The sequence below is a fragment of the Nymphaea colorata genome, chromosome 5, assembly GCF_008831285.2.
Source record: "Nymphaea colorata isolate Beijing-Zhang1983 chromosome 5, ASM883128v2, whole genome shotgun sequence".
Lineage (NCBI taxonomy): Eukaryota > Viridiplantae > Streptophyta > Magnoliopsida > Nymphaeales > Nymphaeaceae > Nymphaea > Nymphaea colorata.
Genome location: NC_045142.1, coordinates 6,804,137 through 6,822,720, shown reverse-complemented (window position 1 = coordinate 6,822,720; position 18,584 = coordinate 6,804,137). Strand labels below are relative to the sequence as shown.

At 37.4% G+C, this 18,584-nt stretch overlaps 1 long non-coding RNA gene across 1 annotated transcript; it reads right to left on the bottom strand.

Annotated features, from left to right (window-relative positions):
• Nucleotides 1-11,015: 11,015 nt before the first annotated feature.
• Nucleotides 11,016-13,345, bottom strand: LOC116254681 (uncharacterized). The gene is made up of 3 exons (XR_004172738.2): nt 12,791-13,345; nt 11,420-11,506; nt 11,016-11,199 (listed from the first exon to the last, which is right to left on the bottom strand). It is a non-coding gene; the product is annotated as an uncharacterized LOC116254681 (long non-coding RNA).
• Between the last annotated feature and the right edge of the window lie 5,239 nt (nt 13,346-18,584).

The following is an 18,584-nucleotide window of genomic DNA, read 5'->3' as shown; positions in this document are numbered from 1 at the left end:
CCGTTGGGCCTCTTTTAGAGGAGAGGGAGAACAAGGCGGTCACAGCAAGGACATGCGAAGAGGGGAGAGTAAGATGACGATGCCAACACAATTTTGCCTTCGGATTTGCTCGTTTTCCTCTCTTGTTCGCTGGGGACATTTGGAATTTCGTGATACATCTTTGGCTGAAGCAGGAAATGAGGAAAAAAGAAAAGGTGAGGTAAATTCCCTTCGATTTTTTCACTTTATTGACGGCTATTTTTGGTGAAAGAACGTGGACCATGAGATATAATCTTTTAGATTTTTTATTCAATGCCCTTCGAGCTTTGGAAAGGGAAAGCCAACAAAGATTTGGGCGAGTTTTTGGTGTTCTTTTGAGTAATTATTTCTTAAGTGCTGGGATATCAAGCGCTAGTAATAGATTCAGAATAGAAATGCAAAAGATCGGATGGGAAGCAGTGGCATTACTCAGCAATGGATAATTGGTCATGGAGTCAAGATTAGTGTGGTACTCTTGACTGGTAAAACTCTTGAATGTGGTGAATTTACTCTCTCTCTCTTTTCCACCAATGACAAAGACGCATTGAGGAATAAAATTTCTAATGGAAACAAAAACTGAAAAGACAAATTAGAGAATTTATCCAACCTTCCCACTTGCTCATTTTAGATACCAACCACATCCCTTTGGCCCACCACAAGAGAGGGAGTGTGTGTATGTGTGGGAGAGGGGGCCGGTTGTGTTTGAAAAAAGTATCTCTTTTGATAGGTTGGACTGAATTCAACAACGTCTCGAATTCAATTTTCTAGAGAGCTGTTATCCTGATGTTATTGAGGAGTGTGGAAATTAAGAGAATGGTAGAGAGTGTGTGTGTTGTCTTGAATTCGTAAACTTACTTACGGCACCTTCCACCATGTATAGTTCTTTATCATTTTCTACTGAACTTATGTATCTTTGGCAATCCAGCAGTGAGTATGATATGATCTATATGCTCTTACATTGTTGGTTGCTTTCACGTGAAAACAAAGTAGAGAGGACAAGATAAATTTAGGGAAAAGTCAGAGGAAGCAGATTACAGACTTTGAGGTATTACATAGTCATGTTGTCCTTCGATCTTGGATTCTTTCGTCACTTGAAAAAACATAAAAATTGAAAGAGATGGATTACAAATATATATATATATATATACACATATAGTCACTGTACCTTACAAGTTTAACTAATTTGTCAACCACACTCAACCAGAGAGACTTGCATTGGGTCGATAGAGCTCTCTTTCTCTCTCTCTCTCTCTCTCTCTCTCTCTCTACATATATATACATATACATATGTATATATAGAATCTCATACCACAGAGTCAGAATATCGAGCCATGACCCAAACTACCATTGAAATCACCTGGGTGAGAACCGTGCTAGAAGGTGTTGGAACATCGAGCCATGACCCAAATTTTTTCATTATCTTCAATGAGTTGTGGGATCAATGGTTCATACTGGTACCCATCTATTTTCGTACTCTCCCAATTGGTTTATTTATAATTCAGGTGAAATCAAAAGCTGATATGGAGATTATTCTACAAATTGGGTGTGTGAAGACCCAAATTTTACAAGTCAAAATTACTATTTTACCCTTTCAAAGGTCCTTTTCTGGCCAAACAAGCAAATTTCACATTAGCATTGACCACCTAGACCCAGAATGACCAACGTTGGCTAAGCTAAAAATTACCGTTTAACACTTACACCCAATCATTTTGATTTGGAGACTAGAGATTTTCACTAAATTTTTTAGAATTGCCTAACATTTGAGTATTTAAGTCATTTCTCAATTTACATAACCTAAATAGTTGCTAGAGTCAGCTCACTAGAGTTTTCTAAGCTTGTAATGAGCTCACTTAAGCTCATTCAACTCACTGAAACCGTGCACCTGTCAATTTTGCAACACTGAGACAATGTCAATCCGAACCAAGCTAGAATCATGTTTATAACGTACAAAGCTATCTCCCATTAGTTTGGTATATGTTCATTCATCTCGGTTTCAGTTCCAAAGGTTTTGGATGTCTTTCTCTCTCTCATTTTCAAGAGTTTGAGCTGAATTTGAATTCAACCCAATAAAGCACGCTGAAATCAAGCTAGGACGATGTTTATCATGAATAAATCAAGATAATTTAAGTTGGATCTGAGTTCATTTACCTCGGTTTGAGTTCAATTCAATTCTAAGCTCTTTTTCTCTACTATTTTCAGGGGTTTGAGTTGAATTTAAACTCAACCAGATAGAGTGAGCTAAATACCAAGAAAAGATTATGTTTATCATGCACAAATTAATCTTATCTTAGTTTGGTTTGAGTCCAATCATCTTGTGTTGAGTTCAGTTCACTTTTAAAGGCCCTAGAGATATTTCTCCCTCATATGTTCAGGAGTTTGAGCTGAATTTGAGCTCAAATTGATAGACTAAGCTGAAATCAAGCTGAGATTATTTTCATCACATATACGTCAACCTTTTCTTAGTTTGGTTTGAATTCATTTGTCCCAGGTTGATTTCAATTCAGTTCTTAAAGCCATGGAGTTCATTCCTAGTACTTGCTCTACAATGCTCTGAAGCTCAATTTAGTTGAACTGGATCATTTTTTATTTCAGCACCTTCGGCTCCACTAATGAAAATTTCAAGGATAGCTAGATTTTTAAAGCCATATTTGGTTTCCCTTTATAAATATAACATTTACAGCTTGGCATATTTGTCTACATAAACAAAAGACGTAGGCTGCATACACCTTGCTTTATGATGTTCATTAATTTCTAGAACCTTTGTTCAAACTAGCTTCCTTATCTGAACATGTTTCAACTTAAAATCACACATAGTGGTACTTGGTTATTTAGCACCATGTGCATATTTTTTGTAAAACCTAATTTATGAGTCACTTGAACCTAAGTTAGTTTTTGAAGACACTCACATGAATCTGGTGGGCTCCACCTTAGGCTCTGCCCGCCCTAATGTCTCATTAAACCTAGATTTTCTAAAAATAGCACTCAAGCTGAGCCCACTGAACCGGCACCCAACCTAAGTCCAAACCTAGTTTTAAATACTGAATCTAGCCTAGGTTGATCTAGGTCCAAGTTCATGCCATTTCAAATTCTTCACCTAGATTTCATAGCCAAGTCTAATTTCTACATCTGGATCTCATATCCAAGTCTCAAATGTGAGATCTATTTTCATAAACCTAGATCCATTATTCAAAATTCCAATTCCTGGATATCAAAGCACGGTCCAAATATCATTATCATAGTCAGATCCATCTTCTAGAATTTCCTTTTGCTATGGATCTAGATCTGGGTCTCAATATCAACCCAGATCCAGGATCCATGTTTGGGTTGAGATTTGGAACTTGGATTTCAATTCAAAGAATTGGATTCAAATCATGAATCATATGCTGATCTAAGTCATGATATTAAACTCAATTCTAGCACATTTGATTTTTTGATCTCAGGTATTGCATTTCGGATCTGGGTTTCTAATTATTGGATCATGGATTTTAGATCATAAATATCATATTATGAATCTTTGCTTATGAATGTAGCACATTTTATGTCTTTTCACACACTTGGAGTGGGTGAACAATGAGTCCAGTTGACTTGATTCTCCTCAACAAAGCTCAACTCTAGCTCGAGTTTTAGCTGAGTTTTTGGGGTCACAAGTCAAGCTTAAGTTCACAACTCTCGACTCATTCACTTTAGTGAGTCGAGTCATGAGTTTATGGAACTTGAGGCGGCTCAAGTTTGTTGGAGTCGACTCAACTCATAGGTCTTACCGGCTCACCTTTTGAATCGTGAACTCATATGTTAACATTATCGATCTCGTTTAAACAAGCTCGATGAATTTAACAAGAGCTTCACTGCATTGAGATGACTTTAACAAGCTTGAAATGGAGACCCATTTTAATAATTTATGCCTTGTGTAATTGCTATTTTACAAGTCCAAATGACTATTTTACCCTTTCAAGGGTCTTTTTTTTTACCAAACAAGCAAATTTCACTTTAGGGTTGAGCACCTAGACCCAAATCATCTACGTTGTCTAAGCTAAAAATAACCATTTAACACCTGCACCCAATCATTCTGACTTGGAGACTAGAGTTTTTAACTAAATTTTTGAGAATTGCCTAACATTTCATTAATTAGGTCATTTCTCAATCTTACGTTACCTAAATAGTTGCTAGAGTCTGCTCACTAGGGTTTTCTAAGCCTGTAGTGAGCTCACTATAGCTCATTCAACTCACTGGAACCATGCACCTGTCAATTTTGAAACACCGAGACAATGTCAATCTGAACCAAGCTAGGATCCTGTTTATAGTATACAAATCTATCTCCCATATGTTTGGTATATGTTCATTCATCACGGTTTGCGTTCCAAAGGTTTTGGATTTCTTTCTCTCTCCCTTTTTCATGAGTTTGAGTTGAATTTGAGTTCAACCCAATAGAGCGAGTTGAAACAAAGCTAGGATCTTGTTTATCATGAATAAATCAATCTTCCATTAATTAGGTTTGAGTTTATTTATCTCCGTTTAAGTTCAATTCAATTCTGAGTGCTTTCTCTCTACTATTTTCAGGGCCTTGAGCTGAATTTGAGTGCAACCAAATAAGGTGACCTAAAACCAGAGATAAGGTTATGTTTATTATGCACAAATCAATCTTATCTTATTTTGGTTTGAGTTCATTCATCTTGTCTTGAGTTTAGTCCTGCTTCGAAGCCCCTACAGCTATTTCTCTCACATATTTTCAGAAGTTTGAGCTGAATTTGAGCTCAAGTCGGTAGGCCAAGCTGAAATCTAGTTGAGATTATATTCATCACTCATACATCAACCGTTTCTTTGATCGGTTTGAACTCGTTTGTCCCAAGTTGATTTCAGTTCAGTTCTAAAAGCCATGGAGTTCATTCCTATCATTCGCTGCACTCTCTAAACTGCTCTAAAGCTCAATTTAGCTGAATTGGATCATTTTTTTTTATTTTTCAGCATATCCTTACACGTAAGTAATTTTTCCAAGCACCTTCAGCTCCACTAATGAAAATTCTAAGGATAACTAGATGCCTTTATATATATATGACATTTACAGCTTCATTAAAATTGAAATTATGATGTTTAAAATAATTTGGAGGGACCTTTTCAGTAAAATTTTCTATAGAGCCATCATAAAAGCAGGCCCACTTAGATCAAGGAAACTCATATGGAACTCCAAATTTACGCACAAGAGTAAAATGGCCTGCAAGACAAACGAGTCCTTGGATTCTTATTAGTGATCCATATTAAAGGAATTTTTCTAAGCTTTCCTTGGTGGATTTATTTCTATTGTGAAAATTCTTGTTGCTGTTACTGGGCATGATCAAAATTAGCACAAGAGTAGGCAATTTCAGTATTACAAACATGTGACTAGTGTGTTCAACACATGATGATAATTCCTGCACACTTAAGGTTCTTTTGAAATGATTTCCTTCTTTTTTATTCTGTTATTTGTCTACATAAGTCATAGGCTACGTATACCTTGCTTTATGATGTTCTTTAACTTCTAGAACCTTGGTTCAAACTAGCTTCCTTATCTGAACATGTTTCAGCGTAAAATCACACATAGTGGTACTTTGGCTATCTACCACCATGCACATAATTTCTATAAAATCTTACTTATGAGTCACTTGAACCTAAGTTAGGTTTTCAAGGCAATCACATAAATCTGGTAGACTCGACCTTAGGCTCAGCCTGCCCTAATTTCTCACTAAACCCAGAGTTTATAAAAATTGCATTCAAGCTGAGCCCACTGAACCTGCACCCAACCTAAGTCAACACCTAGTTTTAAATACTGTCTCCAGCCTAGGTTGAGCCAGTTCCAGTTCGTGTCATACAACCTAAACACGCCTAGCCCAGGAAGAGCCAGGTCCAAGTTCAAGCCATTTCAAATTCTTGATCTAGATTTCATACCCGAGTCTAATTTCTACATCTGGATCCCATATCCAAGTCTTAGATCTGAGATCTATTTTCATAGCCAATTCCAGGATATAGAGGATTAAGATGATGATGCCAACACAATTTTGCCCATCGGATTTGCTCGTTTTCCTCTCTTGTTTGCAGGGACATTTTAAATTTCGTGATACATCTTTGGTTTAAGCAGGAAATGAGGAAAGAAGATAAAGGCATGCCGACTATTTTTGGTGACAGAACGTAGAGCATAAGAGATTGTCTTTTAGACTTTTTACTCAACGGTCTTTGACCTTTAGTGAGGGAAAACCGTCAAAGATTTGTGAGAGTTTTCGGCGTTCTTTTGAGTAATTATTTTTTAGGTGCTGGGATATCAAGGGCTGGTAATGGATTCGAACAGAGATGCAAATGATCCGATAGGAAGCAGTGGCATTACGCAATGGCCAGGCATTACCCTTTGCTTCTTGGCGAGTGAGTGATGCTTCTTGCACACTGATTTCCTGGCAATGCTATTGACGAGCTACGCCACAGGTTTCTATCAGATCTTTCGCATCTAGATATCCCAGCACCTAAGAAATAATTAGGTAAAAGAATACCAGAAACTCTCCCAAATCTTTATTGGCTTTTCCTCTCCAAAGCTAAAAAGCTTGATCCCTGAGAGAAATAGAAGTCAAAGACACTCTGTATAAAAAATTCAAAAGACACTCTCTCATGCCCCCCCTGTGCTTTCACCAAAAACAGGAGTCAAGAAACAAAAGAGTGAAAAGACAAAAGGGAATTGGTCTCCCTTTATCTTTTTTTCTCGTTTTCTACCTCAGCCAAAGATGTATCACGAAATTCTGAATGTCCCCTGCAAACAAGAAAGGAAAATGAGCAAATCCGATACACAACATTGGCTTTGCGGTTGCCTTGTTTTCTCTAAGAGGCCAAACGGAAGGGCAACTACACGGAGGCATAAATAATTAAAATGGAGCCTGCTTATTTTCTCCAGTACTCAACTTATAACCTGCTATGTGAAATTCATCGGCTTCTCAACTTACCCTTTGTGGAAAGAGTCACACCAGAGAATCTACGCTAATTAAGCTGCTTTACTCTTTTCCCATTTTCTCAAAGTTCAGGACATAACCAAGCTCCAGCAACAAGCCAAATTTTCTAAAGTCAAGCTGAATGCTCCATCAAGTGACTCATAAATTGCCTGTTGGGAGGTTTTTAGCTGTGTCCTTGTGGCATTGATCATATGCATGACTTTCTTTATGCCATCAAGAATTGCAATTTAGCAAATGTGTCAATCAGCATTCCAGAAATTCGTTGCCGAGAAACCACCAGCAGTTCATCGGCATCCCACTTCCACCGGCAGCTCAGGCGTTCATGGGCAACCAGCCGAGTGAGGTGAATTCAGCCTTCATGGCTTCCAATCTCAGGCAGCATTACCTATGGAGGTACAACGCTGGTGAATTGTCGTTCGTCCAGTTGATTGGCGATGCCAGTCCTACTGCCGTCGCTTCCTCCACAAATCAGTTTCATATTCCGGTGATGGTGAGCAACTCCGGCAAACCAAACGATGGGCGAGATCCCTCCCCAACTGGGGCTGCAAAGGGATAATAGAATAAGTTATAGAATAACCAAGTCTGCAAAAATAAAACCAGACATCAGATTAATAGTTGCCAATGGTAGATGGGACAATTACAAAAAGAAACAAGGGAAGATGGTCAAAGAAAAACGGAAAACAAGGGAAGAGGAAATAGACAAAAAAAAAAAAAAAACAAAAAAATAGCAGCAGAAGACAGAGAGGGACCGAAAAAACGGAAAATCTGATCATTGCTCAAAACAATAGCAATTTGAATAAAATGGCCAACTCTAGTACAAGCTCTTAGCTTTGGAATTTGGTGACTGGCCTCTCCTCTGTCTCTTTTTATAGCTGTTGAGAGGAATGAACTTTTCTCCATAATAGGAAGAAAACTAAATTTAACAGAAAGTCAAGTCACACTAAATCAAGCTATTTCATGAAATATCGACTTTCTAAGCAAATTTTTGCTGGGAAACATAATTGAATGACCATGAATGTGAAACCGAAAGCAGATCCAAGTTTGACTTTTATATTTGAATTTCTATCGAGTAAAGACACTAATAACCTACTAACTTTGTCCATGCATGCAATATTTGCTACCAATATTGGTCAAATATTGACCAATATATTAAGAAAATAACAAAGGTACCCATCCCTTGACTGACACGGTGTGATAGAGTTTGATGAATATCAGCATCCACATTAATTTTCGAGGATTTTAATGTGATTTGGAATCCAAGATGGTTTGCAACCCGATGCCTACAACATGCACTTGACTTTTTGGGACAAATTCTATAGAAAATATATCCATTATTGGTTGCCCTAATTTATTATGTACTGGTAATTTAAGTATAAATTCTGTTTCTTGTATGTTATTTTGAGTATATTGTTCTTTCTTCATTACTATCTTTGTTATATGCTTCTAGAAAAATATACAAGTGTTAAAATTCCATCTTTACCACATAGAAAATGGGATGTATGCTTTGAACACAAGTTTTGAAATTCGGAGTTCACCGACGCACTCACACACTTCCTTCTCTTACTTTGTTAGATGTTCCGAGAATTTCACAGTTTATTTAAATGGTAAATGATCGTATATCTATTTAAGTTCTACCTATTTGCCAATACTAGTCAAGTTATAAAGGGCAGTGGCAGGCAAAGTGTTGTCATAAACTCTTAATGACACCATAGGCGGTACTTTAGAGGCAAAATGTTGTTTAAGGTGTGTTTAGGGTGACTATCAGAAGTTGGTTTGTGTCAAAAAACTCAATTTCTATAAAATGAAATTGGAACTGAATATTAACAAATGACAAGTAATTAAAATAAAAAATGGTTTTTATTTATTTATAGAAAATTTCACATTCTTTGCTATTTTCTGAATTGACCAATACTTTCTTGTACTAGCTTGTAAACTGATGAAATAAAAAACTTTCTTGTGTTTGTCTTTAGTTAAATTTCTGTTTTGGAATTATGCTAAAACACATCATTTCAATTTCAGCATACTTGACTCGATGCTTAGAGTGATCTGTTGGGGCTATAACATGCGAATTGCTGTCTAACCCAAAAGACCAAAATGCCCTTCTAATTTAAAAACGTAATCCAGCTATAAGGGCAAAAATGGAATGATGGAGACGTTTATCTACCAAAATGACTAAAATACCCCTTTTTGTACAATTATTGAAATGCTCCATTGTATTGAGTAAATTGACAGCCTTTGCATTTATCTATATGAATGTGTAGTATGAAATTGTGTGTGTGTGTGTGTGTGTGTGTGAGAGAGAGAGAGAGAGAGAGTTAGCTGATTGGAAGTTTAAAGTCATTTGATTTCGTACTCAAGCTAGTAATTTTCATTTTCCTAGATGATGAAAGAATGATGTGAAGGAGAAGGCAACTGGTTGAAAAATATGACCATCTTTTAGTGTTTCGATTAAATTGATCAATGATAAGAGACATGAGTACCAGCCTCAAGGTGCATTGTGCAGCAAGTTATGCCAGGGCTAGTTTGATTCAACTCCTTTTGGTGCTATGCCTTTGCATCTTAAATGTCTATGAAACATAAACTAAATTGAAGCTGATTTCAATATAATAATTAGAAAGATAGACTGGCACTCGAGTGAGCTCCTTTCGATGAGGGTTCGAGAGGTCAACCACTTGGGTCACTGAAGGTGAATTTTAAGCTGCTCAGCATCACTAGAAATTCAAGATTGAGTGAACAAAGACCCAATGAGGTCAGATTAGAGGAGCATCTTCTGAAAGGATTGATTTATCACTCATGAGGGATCTAATTATTGCTATAGGGACACAGGATGATTGAGAGTGGGAGGAAGTGTCTTTATATTATCCATATGAATGTGTAGTATGAAAGAGTGTGTGTGTATGTGAGAGAAAGAGAGAGAGAGAGAGAGAGAGAAAGAGAGTTAGCTCGGTAGAAGTTTAACGTCATTTGATTTGGTACTCAAGATAGTAATTTTCATTTGCCTCAATATTGAAATAATTATGTAAAGGCGAAGGCAACTGGTTGAAAATCTGACCATCTTTTAGTATTTAGATTAAATTGATCAATACTAAGAGACATGAGTACCAGCGTCAAGGTGCAGAGGTCACATGTCTCTAGTTTGATTCAATTCCTTTGGTCCTATGCCTTTTTATCTTAAGTGTCTTGTCTATTATCTATATGAATGTGTAGTTAGAGAGAGAGAGAGAGGATTGGTTTGTAGAAGTTTAAACTCATTTTGTCTAGTGCTTAAGACGGTCATTTTCATTTGCCTCGTTAGTGAAAGTATCATGTGATGGAGAAGGCAACTAGTTGAAAATATGACTTTCTTTTACTATTTATACTAAGTGATCAATACTAAGAGACATGAGTGTCACACTAAGAGGTCGTTTGATTGCTGTCCATTGGGACAGAACAGACAGGACGTCCTGTCCATTACACTACTGTCATGTCCTTATGGACAATGATGTTCCTTGTCCACCGTTTGATGATTTTAGGAACAGAACACTATGTGCTTCTTGTCCAGCGTTTGTTTCGTGTGTGTCTGTTCTGTCTGACGTTTGTTTCTGTCTTATCCGATCTATCCATTCTCTCTAATCTATCCATTTTGACTGATGTTTGTGTCTTTCATGGTTAGTTTTATCTGTCTAGTTTAGTGTTTGTTTATGTTTCGTTCAAACTGTCTATTTTATCCATTATTTGTATCTTCTCTAATGAATTTTGGCTATTATATTTATTTTGTGTGCTATATGATATCTTATTTTTCAAGTTCATATGGGTTGGTGTGGTGTGCGCTCTTCAAAGTTTTTTTATTTTCATATGAATATTTATAAAAATTTGCTATATTATGTATATATGAGTGTCCTTCCAGACATGAAAATATGTGAAAATGCTTCCTTCACAAATCTTTTCTGGCTCTGGTCACTCAGACAGCCAGCCTGAGGTCACAAGTGCTTTTCCTTATAAACGAATTGTCATGAGAGAGAGAGAGAGAGAGAGAGAGAGAGAGAGAGAGAGAGAGAAATTAAAAACAAGATACTGCTTACATAATGTACATCACTGACATCAAACATTGCAGTTTAAGAAACAGAGACAACAATTGCAGGGGCATTCTGCCCCTTAAAGAGGGTGAAGCTTCACTGATGGCTTGAGAGGGTCCTTCTGCAGCTCTCGAAGAACGACTGACACCAAAAGTCATGTTTGGCTGCCAAGACACATTTATGAGAAAAGAAAAATTAACACTCTGAGTTCTGATTCCATCAATCTAACCACTCCCACCATTATTATCTACAATAAGAGGATCTAAATCGACAAATACAGATGTGTTGACAGTAACAGCAATAGCTAATTAAACTCCATGTAAAATTAATCAAACCCTTAAGTTGATGATTTAAAGAAGGCTAAATTTTTTGAGAAAGATGTACCTTGCAGTAGTTGATATCTCCACAACCACAAACCAGATGCCCATTTGCTACATCTATAGCATATGGAGCTCCACCTCCATCACTAATCTGCAGACCGTGTCAGGAATAAAAAGTTTAGACTAAGAGAGATGATAAGCTGACGTTTAACTTAAATGATTTTAGTGAGATTCAAGGGGCTTCAACCTTGTAATAATCAACAGCAATAAAAAGGCCACAGCTTATTGGCAGCCTATACTTTATTTACAGCTTAGAGCGCTTGTTACAGGATCTAGAAGTGCAAAACATACAAAAACTTTCGTTTTCTTCTTGATTGCGGTCACTATGGCAGCCTCGCCTTCCTATCTGAGTTTGAGTTCAATATCTATTATAGACATTCAAAAGAGAAGCTCATGCTGCGAAGGAGCTACTGAAAAAGGACCTGGAGCTGAAGACGTCCAAGCTTGTTGTAGAAGACCTTGGAGCAGAGGATGTCCAAGGTTGGTGGGTTGCATGAAAAGGAGTAGCAGTTCAGCTAGAAACTGCTGAAGACGAGCAGCAGGCTGAGCACCTAAACTGCTAAAGCAAGCTTGGTACTGCTGGAGTCATTCAAGCTTAGTAGCCTACTGAAGATGAACTCAAATGACGATGAGTTCTATTGGGCGAGCTAAGGAAGCCTGCTGCACCAAGCTCTAGGACATGGAGCAGAGGCTCCAAGGGTGCTGCTATAGAAGATGTCTACTATGCCGACTTAAAGGGGAACTGCTGAAGACGCTCCAAGGAAGAAGTTCCTGTTGCATCGAGCTGAAGGAGGAAAAGTCAATAAAGAAACGGTGCTTTTGATTTCTTTCTCTATCAATTTCACTTAGCCTAGTCTTCCATTGAGCAATTCTTTCAGCAGAGGCAAAGTCAAAAAAGAAACAGTGCTCTTGTATACATGACATACTTGAAATAGCTTCAAATTTCAATGGAGTTAATTACAAAATTCTATCAGATAGCTGCATCAGCAGCAGAGGAGGGCTGGTAGGTGCTACTTTGCAGTTGCAGGAACATGGGAAAATAAAGTGGCAAGGAAATTTTAGACAATAATGACCAGTTAAGAAACGTTGAAGCTAAAAATGCTTCTCCACTCTAAGATATTCATATGGTATGAGACAGTAGAATTATTGTATGTAGCAGGTCTTCTTTAGGAAAGATACGGACCGAAATGAAAAGGTAGAATAGCCAAGCAGCAGCCTTTCCCCTCTTCCCCCAATTACAAGCTTCCTTTTGGGTTACGAATAATGCCAGAATTTATTACCATGAACTCAGCCACAGGAAACGACCGAAATGTGAGCCAATTGGTCTGCTGGTGGCCTGAAAATGAAAAACGACAGTCGTAAGACAGGGACATACCTGTGGAACAGGCAGATTGCATCCTCAGCAGGGCGAAGGGCAGCTTCAATCCACTGCACGTTTGAAGGAGGCGAGAGGTTGAGGGAGGGTGAAGAAGCGTGAGGGGCAAGGAAGACAAGAAGGGGCTACAGGGCGAGGACAATAACCCTAGTTACTTGAACGCCGCTGCCTAGGAGCAGTTGGAAGACGCCCTGCTGAGGATCTGCTCAAGGACGCTTGCTGAGAAGCTGCAAGCGATGCTGCGGCAGTCGCCCTCCAGCAGAGATAAAGGAGAAGGAGAGAAATAGAAAGGGCTAGAGCAGCTTGGGCGATGGAGGAGAAGGAGAGAAACAGGAATAGGGCAGCTCGGGGGCAGAAACGAGGGTGGAGATAGAGGAGAAAGTCAACTCGGGGGGCAGATAAGAGGAGAAAGGCAGGGGAGACGGGGGCGAAGGTGGAGGAGGAGAAAGTCAGCTCAGGGGTAGAGAAGAGGAGAAAGGCAGGGGAGATGGGGGCGGAGGTGGAGGAGAAGGAGATGGCGTCGAGGGGTTGGGGTTGGGGTCGGGGTCGAGGTCGTCGGGGGGAAGGAGAGGAAGTTCCTGTCCTGTCCGTTCCCAGGGTTAGGTCGGAACAAAATGGAACAAAAAAATTATTTATACCTTTGTCTAGCGTCCGTTCTGTCCAACTTGCCTGTGTCTGACGTTTGATGAAAAAATCAACTAAACAGGACACCCGTATCCTGTTCCGCGTATCCTGTAGCTATCAAACGACCTCTGAAGGTGCATAGTGCAGCTAGTCTCTAGTTGACTCAATTCCTTTGGATGCTATCCCTTCGCATCTTAAATGGTGTGACACATTAACTACGTTGATCAAGCTGATTTTCATATAGGAATTAGCCGGATACACCGGCATTGAAGAGAGTTCTTCTAGGATGACGGTTTGATAGATCGACCACTCCATCACCAAAGGTGAATTTTCTGCTCCTCGTTGTTACTGGACATTCAAGATTCATTGGAAAAAGACACAGTGAGGTCAAATGGTGGGTGGATCAGGTTACTAGTGCTAGGGTGCAGGGGATAACTTTCATCATTTTGGGAGTGGAAGGAAGTGCCAGAGCTTTATTATTTTGTGATCCATGAGATCGACAGAAGAAAATCCTCGTCATTCTGATGGAAGCTATGGAAATGACGCAGGGGAAACCCCAAGGCGAGGCCAGATCTTTTGGCTACCTTCAATGAGTTATGGGATCAATGGTCGATGTTGGAACCCATTTATTTCCTTGTACAGGTTTATTTCTAATTCGGATCAAATCAAAAGCAGAAATGGAGATTATTCTGTAAGTTGATCAATGGAGAGTAGCAGGTAAAATATTTGATAACAAGCATCTGGTCTTCCAGGTTATGGCAAGTATGTTTATCAGAATTGAACTCTTGAATCACGTTCTTTACCAAAAAGACGCTTTCCAAATTTTGAAGAATATGGACAAGTGTGATCCATTGATTTTTGGAGTTCCTCAAGTACGTTGACATTGTAAATGAATGTTTTGCTCATTGATTTCCGATAAACAGATGAACCTAATCAAGTTCAAGTATTCAAATTCCAAAAAGGAATGTGGAAAAAATGAACAATTGAACCTAATCAACTTCAAGTATTCAAATTCAAAAGGAATGTGGAAAAATATGAGAAGATTGCAAAAAATTAAGATAGTCGATGTGCTCCTACCACAAGGAGGAACCTCTTTTTGTTTGATGGAAAATGGACTATGAAATAAAAGGGACATGTAGGTGTTTATTTCAAGAAGGGATTTTCAGCAGGTCGGGTCTGGATCGGTTCATGCATATTGTCTGCTCCATATCATACTGCCATTTGTTGGGGGCTGATCCTTCAGCTCATATCTCATTTTCCAAATTAAGAACGTATGAATTAATTTTCATTCCAACCACCTTTCTGCAAATATGGGATAAAAAAACTGATTTTCGTGTCACAAGGTATGCCTACTCAAAGGAAAAAAATTTAAAAATGTTTTTTTTTTCTTTTGCAGAAGAATCAAAACGTGGGCCCACTATACCGATTAATAAGAATCTAAATACACCGTGACTTTGATCTTCAAAATTAAATCTGAATACACCATGACTTTGATTTTCACAAATTAACTAAATTTACCTTATAGAATGTCTTTATCATACTGCCAGTAACATTATTTGGCAGGAAAAGCCTTGCAGTGTCCAATGCAAAGAAAGCTTTACAAAATCACGGCACATTGTGTGGCATTCTCAATTATGTCATTTTTTGAATTTGATTAACATAGTGCAGTGATTTGTCACTGTTTTTCTTTTAACTATTCATCACGATGAAATATATTAAATGAATTATATATAAGAGCCTTCTCATTTCTTAATTGATGGCTCTACATACCTAGAGTCATCAATTCAATTATATATATATATATATATATATATATATATATATATATATATAGAGAGAGAGAGAGAGAGAGAGAGAGAGAGAGAGAGAGAGAGAGATAGATAGATAGATAGATGGGCCAGTAACATTTATTTGGCAAGAAAAGCCTTATGGTAGCTAATGTAAGCTAATGTTCAAAATCACAGCCCTTTGTTTAGCATTCTCAACCCTTTCAACGTTTTGAATTTCCATTAAATCCTTCAGTGATTTTTACCTAGACAACCAATGCAGCAGTCAGAATGTTGACTCGTTGTCGTTTGGCCTGTCTGACGTTGAAAGTCCGTTGCTGAACTAGATTTTTGGCCCATGTTTGGATGCACAGACACTCAAAACGATGGCAAAGCGTCACTTTTCTTCTAAAAAGTGTCATGCATATCTCGAAGAGGAAGCGGCAGTGGAATGAGGCCGCGTCCAACTTTTATTGATCAAACGTAGTAGTCGATAATTCAAAAACCACTCTTTCGATGACTGCCTTAAAACGCACAGCCCTAGATTAATAAAGTGTTAGATAATTTGAATAACGAATTAAAATAGATACCTTTTTGTTTAAAATAGCTTCTCCATTAGCTCCATTAAATTTCAGTAGCATGCACATAAAGAAGAGTGACTGAAACTATGGTAGTTTTGCTGATAAGACCAACATATTCCAGTGTTGGTAAGAACCTGGAAAACCATGTGATTGGAAGAAAGCCATTGGAAGATTGGCTTCTCCATTTACTCTGTATGGTTGTCAATTAAAAAGGAAGATATGGGTATTAAATCTTCCAATGGTTTTCTTCCAATTCCCTACCAACAGAAGAAATATGCTGATCTTATCAGCAAAACTACAATAGTTTCAGCTACTCTTCTTTATATGCATGATACTGAAATTTAATGGAGCTAATGGAGAAGCTATTAAAAAGAAAAAAGAAACTACTTTAACTCGTTATTCAAGTTATCAAGCATCTTATTTTCATCGGGCTTTTCTTGCTAAGGCAGCCATCCAAAGAGTGCTATCTGAATTATTAACTAGTAACTTTGGTCAATAGTAGAAGCCACCCATAACGAGAGTTGGAAGCTGCCTCACTCCACTACCGCCTCCCCTGCCTTTACTTCCAGCTTCATTCACATTTTTTCGAGATATATAAGTATAATCTTATGCCAATCTTTCGTCATTTCAAATAATGAGCACTCGATAAATGTAGTCACGACATTAATGCATTTTCATTCTGCTTGAAAGCACAAAAGAGTGATGATAGACAGTTTTGGTCTGAGTTTGGCTGTTCACTCACTACTTCTTCTGGCTGCAACACACCACTGCTATATGCAGGTACTTTTACTAGAGAGGTAAATCAATATTTATCTCGGATATTGATAATTAAGAAAAGTAATTAATAACGATGGTTCAGCCACGCACCCCACTTATTTGATTAATAACGATGGAAGACTATTTTTCCATGTACACATTCAAGTTAGGAGTGGTCCTTGTTTCATTTAACCCCCTGCTTAGGCTCCTCATCAAATAGACTAGTTTGGGGCTTACAAACCAAATAAGAATTAAACTGTCCTAAGGAAGCAAACAAAATAAAACAAGATAAATAAAAGAAAAAGAATAAAGGAAAGAGAGAGTGGGAAATGCCTAACATGCCTGGAGTCTATGAATTGCTCAGTCTAAGGAAGCCTTTAACCAGAAGAGAGTGATTCGTCACCAATGCTTGAGAACAAAAATTCTGATCTTAGTCTCTTAAAGCTTAGCCTACAACAGAACTAATTTCAACATCTCTAGTGTAAGCTCTTTGCCATGGAATTTGGTGCTTGGCTATCTCCATCTCCTCGCTATTTATGGCCGTGGAGAGGAGAGGACTTGTTTTCCATAATAGGTACAAAATTAATTTTTGATTGGAAAGTCTTGCCACACACTAAATCAAGCCATTTCATGAAATATTGACTTATTAAGCAATTTTGTGTTGGGAACATTGTTTAAAGATCAAAACTGATATGACCATGAATCTGACTTCTAAATCTAAAAATCATAAAAAATGCATATCTTAATGCAAATTTGAATGGAATAGACTAAGAACTTTGTCCATGCAAGCAATATTTCTACCAATATTTGTCCATCAAGTCTTTACAAAATATTTTACAATATATTAATAAACTAACAAAGCTACCAATCTTTATCTTACTGTATGACTAGCACAGTGCGATAGCGTTTGATGCATATGAGGATGTGCATTAGTTTTTGAGGATTCCAATGTGATTTATAAACAGAGGGGATTTGCAGCCCCATGCCTACAATATGTGTTTGACTTTTCGGGACAGATACTATAATATATATTTATCCTTTATTGGTTACTCTAACTTATTATGCATAGGTAATTTAAGTATAAATTTGATTTCTTAAAGGTTATTTTGAGTATATAGTTATTTCTTCATTAATATCCTTGGTACATGCTTTTACAAATGCCAAAATTCCATCATTACCATATAAAAAATACCTCATATGCTTGAAACACAAAGATTTGAAACTCTGAGTTCACACGTGCACATACACACAGACGCACTCTGCCTCTCCCGCCTCTTTTGTCTCTTGGATTTTTGGAGAATTTCACTGTTTATTAAGTGATAACAATACTTTGTTCATATCTAATACTAGTCAAATAATCAAGGGCAGCGATGGCAAAGTATTGTTTTATATATATATATATATATATATATATATATATATATATATATATATATATATATATGGCCCAAGTCATCAGACATATATCCAAAAAGCTGCTAAAAATTATCAAGGGCATGATTGAATGACTCCTAATAAGACGGACCTTCAGAGGCAAAATGTCGTTTAATGTGTGTTTGCGGTTACCTCAACAGCAAGTTTTATCAAAAACTCAATTTTGATAAAATTATATTTCCAAATGAAACTGAATATTAGCATATCAAAAGTAATTAAGCTAAAAATATTTTTTTATTTTTTTTATAAAAGAGTTCACATTATGTCCCATTTTCTGGATTTTTTACACTTTCTTGTAGCTTGTAAGTTTATGATATATATAGAAGATTTTTTGTGTATTGTTTCAATCAAATTTTTATTTGAAATTAAGACTAAACACAAATGCAGGAAGTGACAGTGCTAAAGCATGTCATTTCAATTTCAATTATATGTTGGGGCTAGAACATGCGAGTTATTTGTGTTAGCCCAATAACCAAAATGCCCTTTTAATTAAAAAAAAAAAAGAAACTCACTCATGATGGCAAAAATGAAATGATGGTATGTTTATTTGCCAAAATGACTAAAATACCCCCAATCTATAATTATTGAAACGCTTCTTTGCATTCAGCAGCTTGGCAACCGTTGCTACCGAAA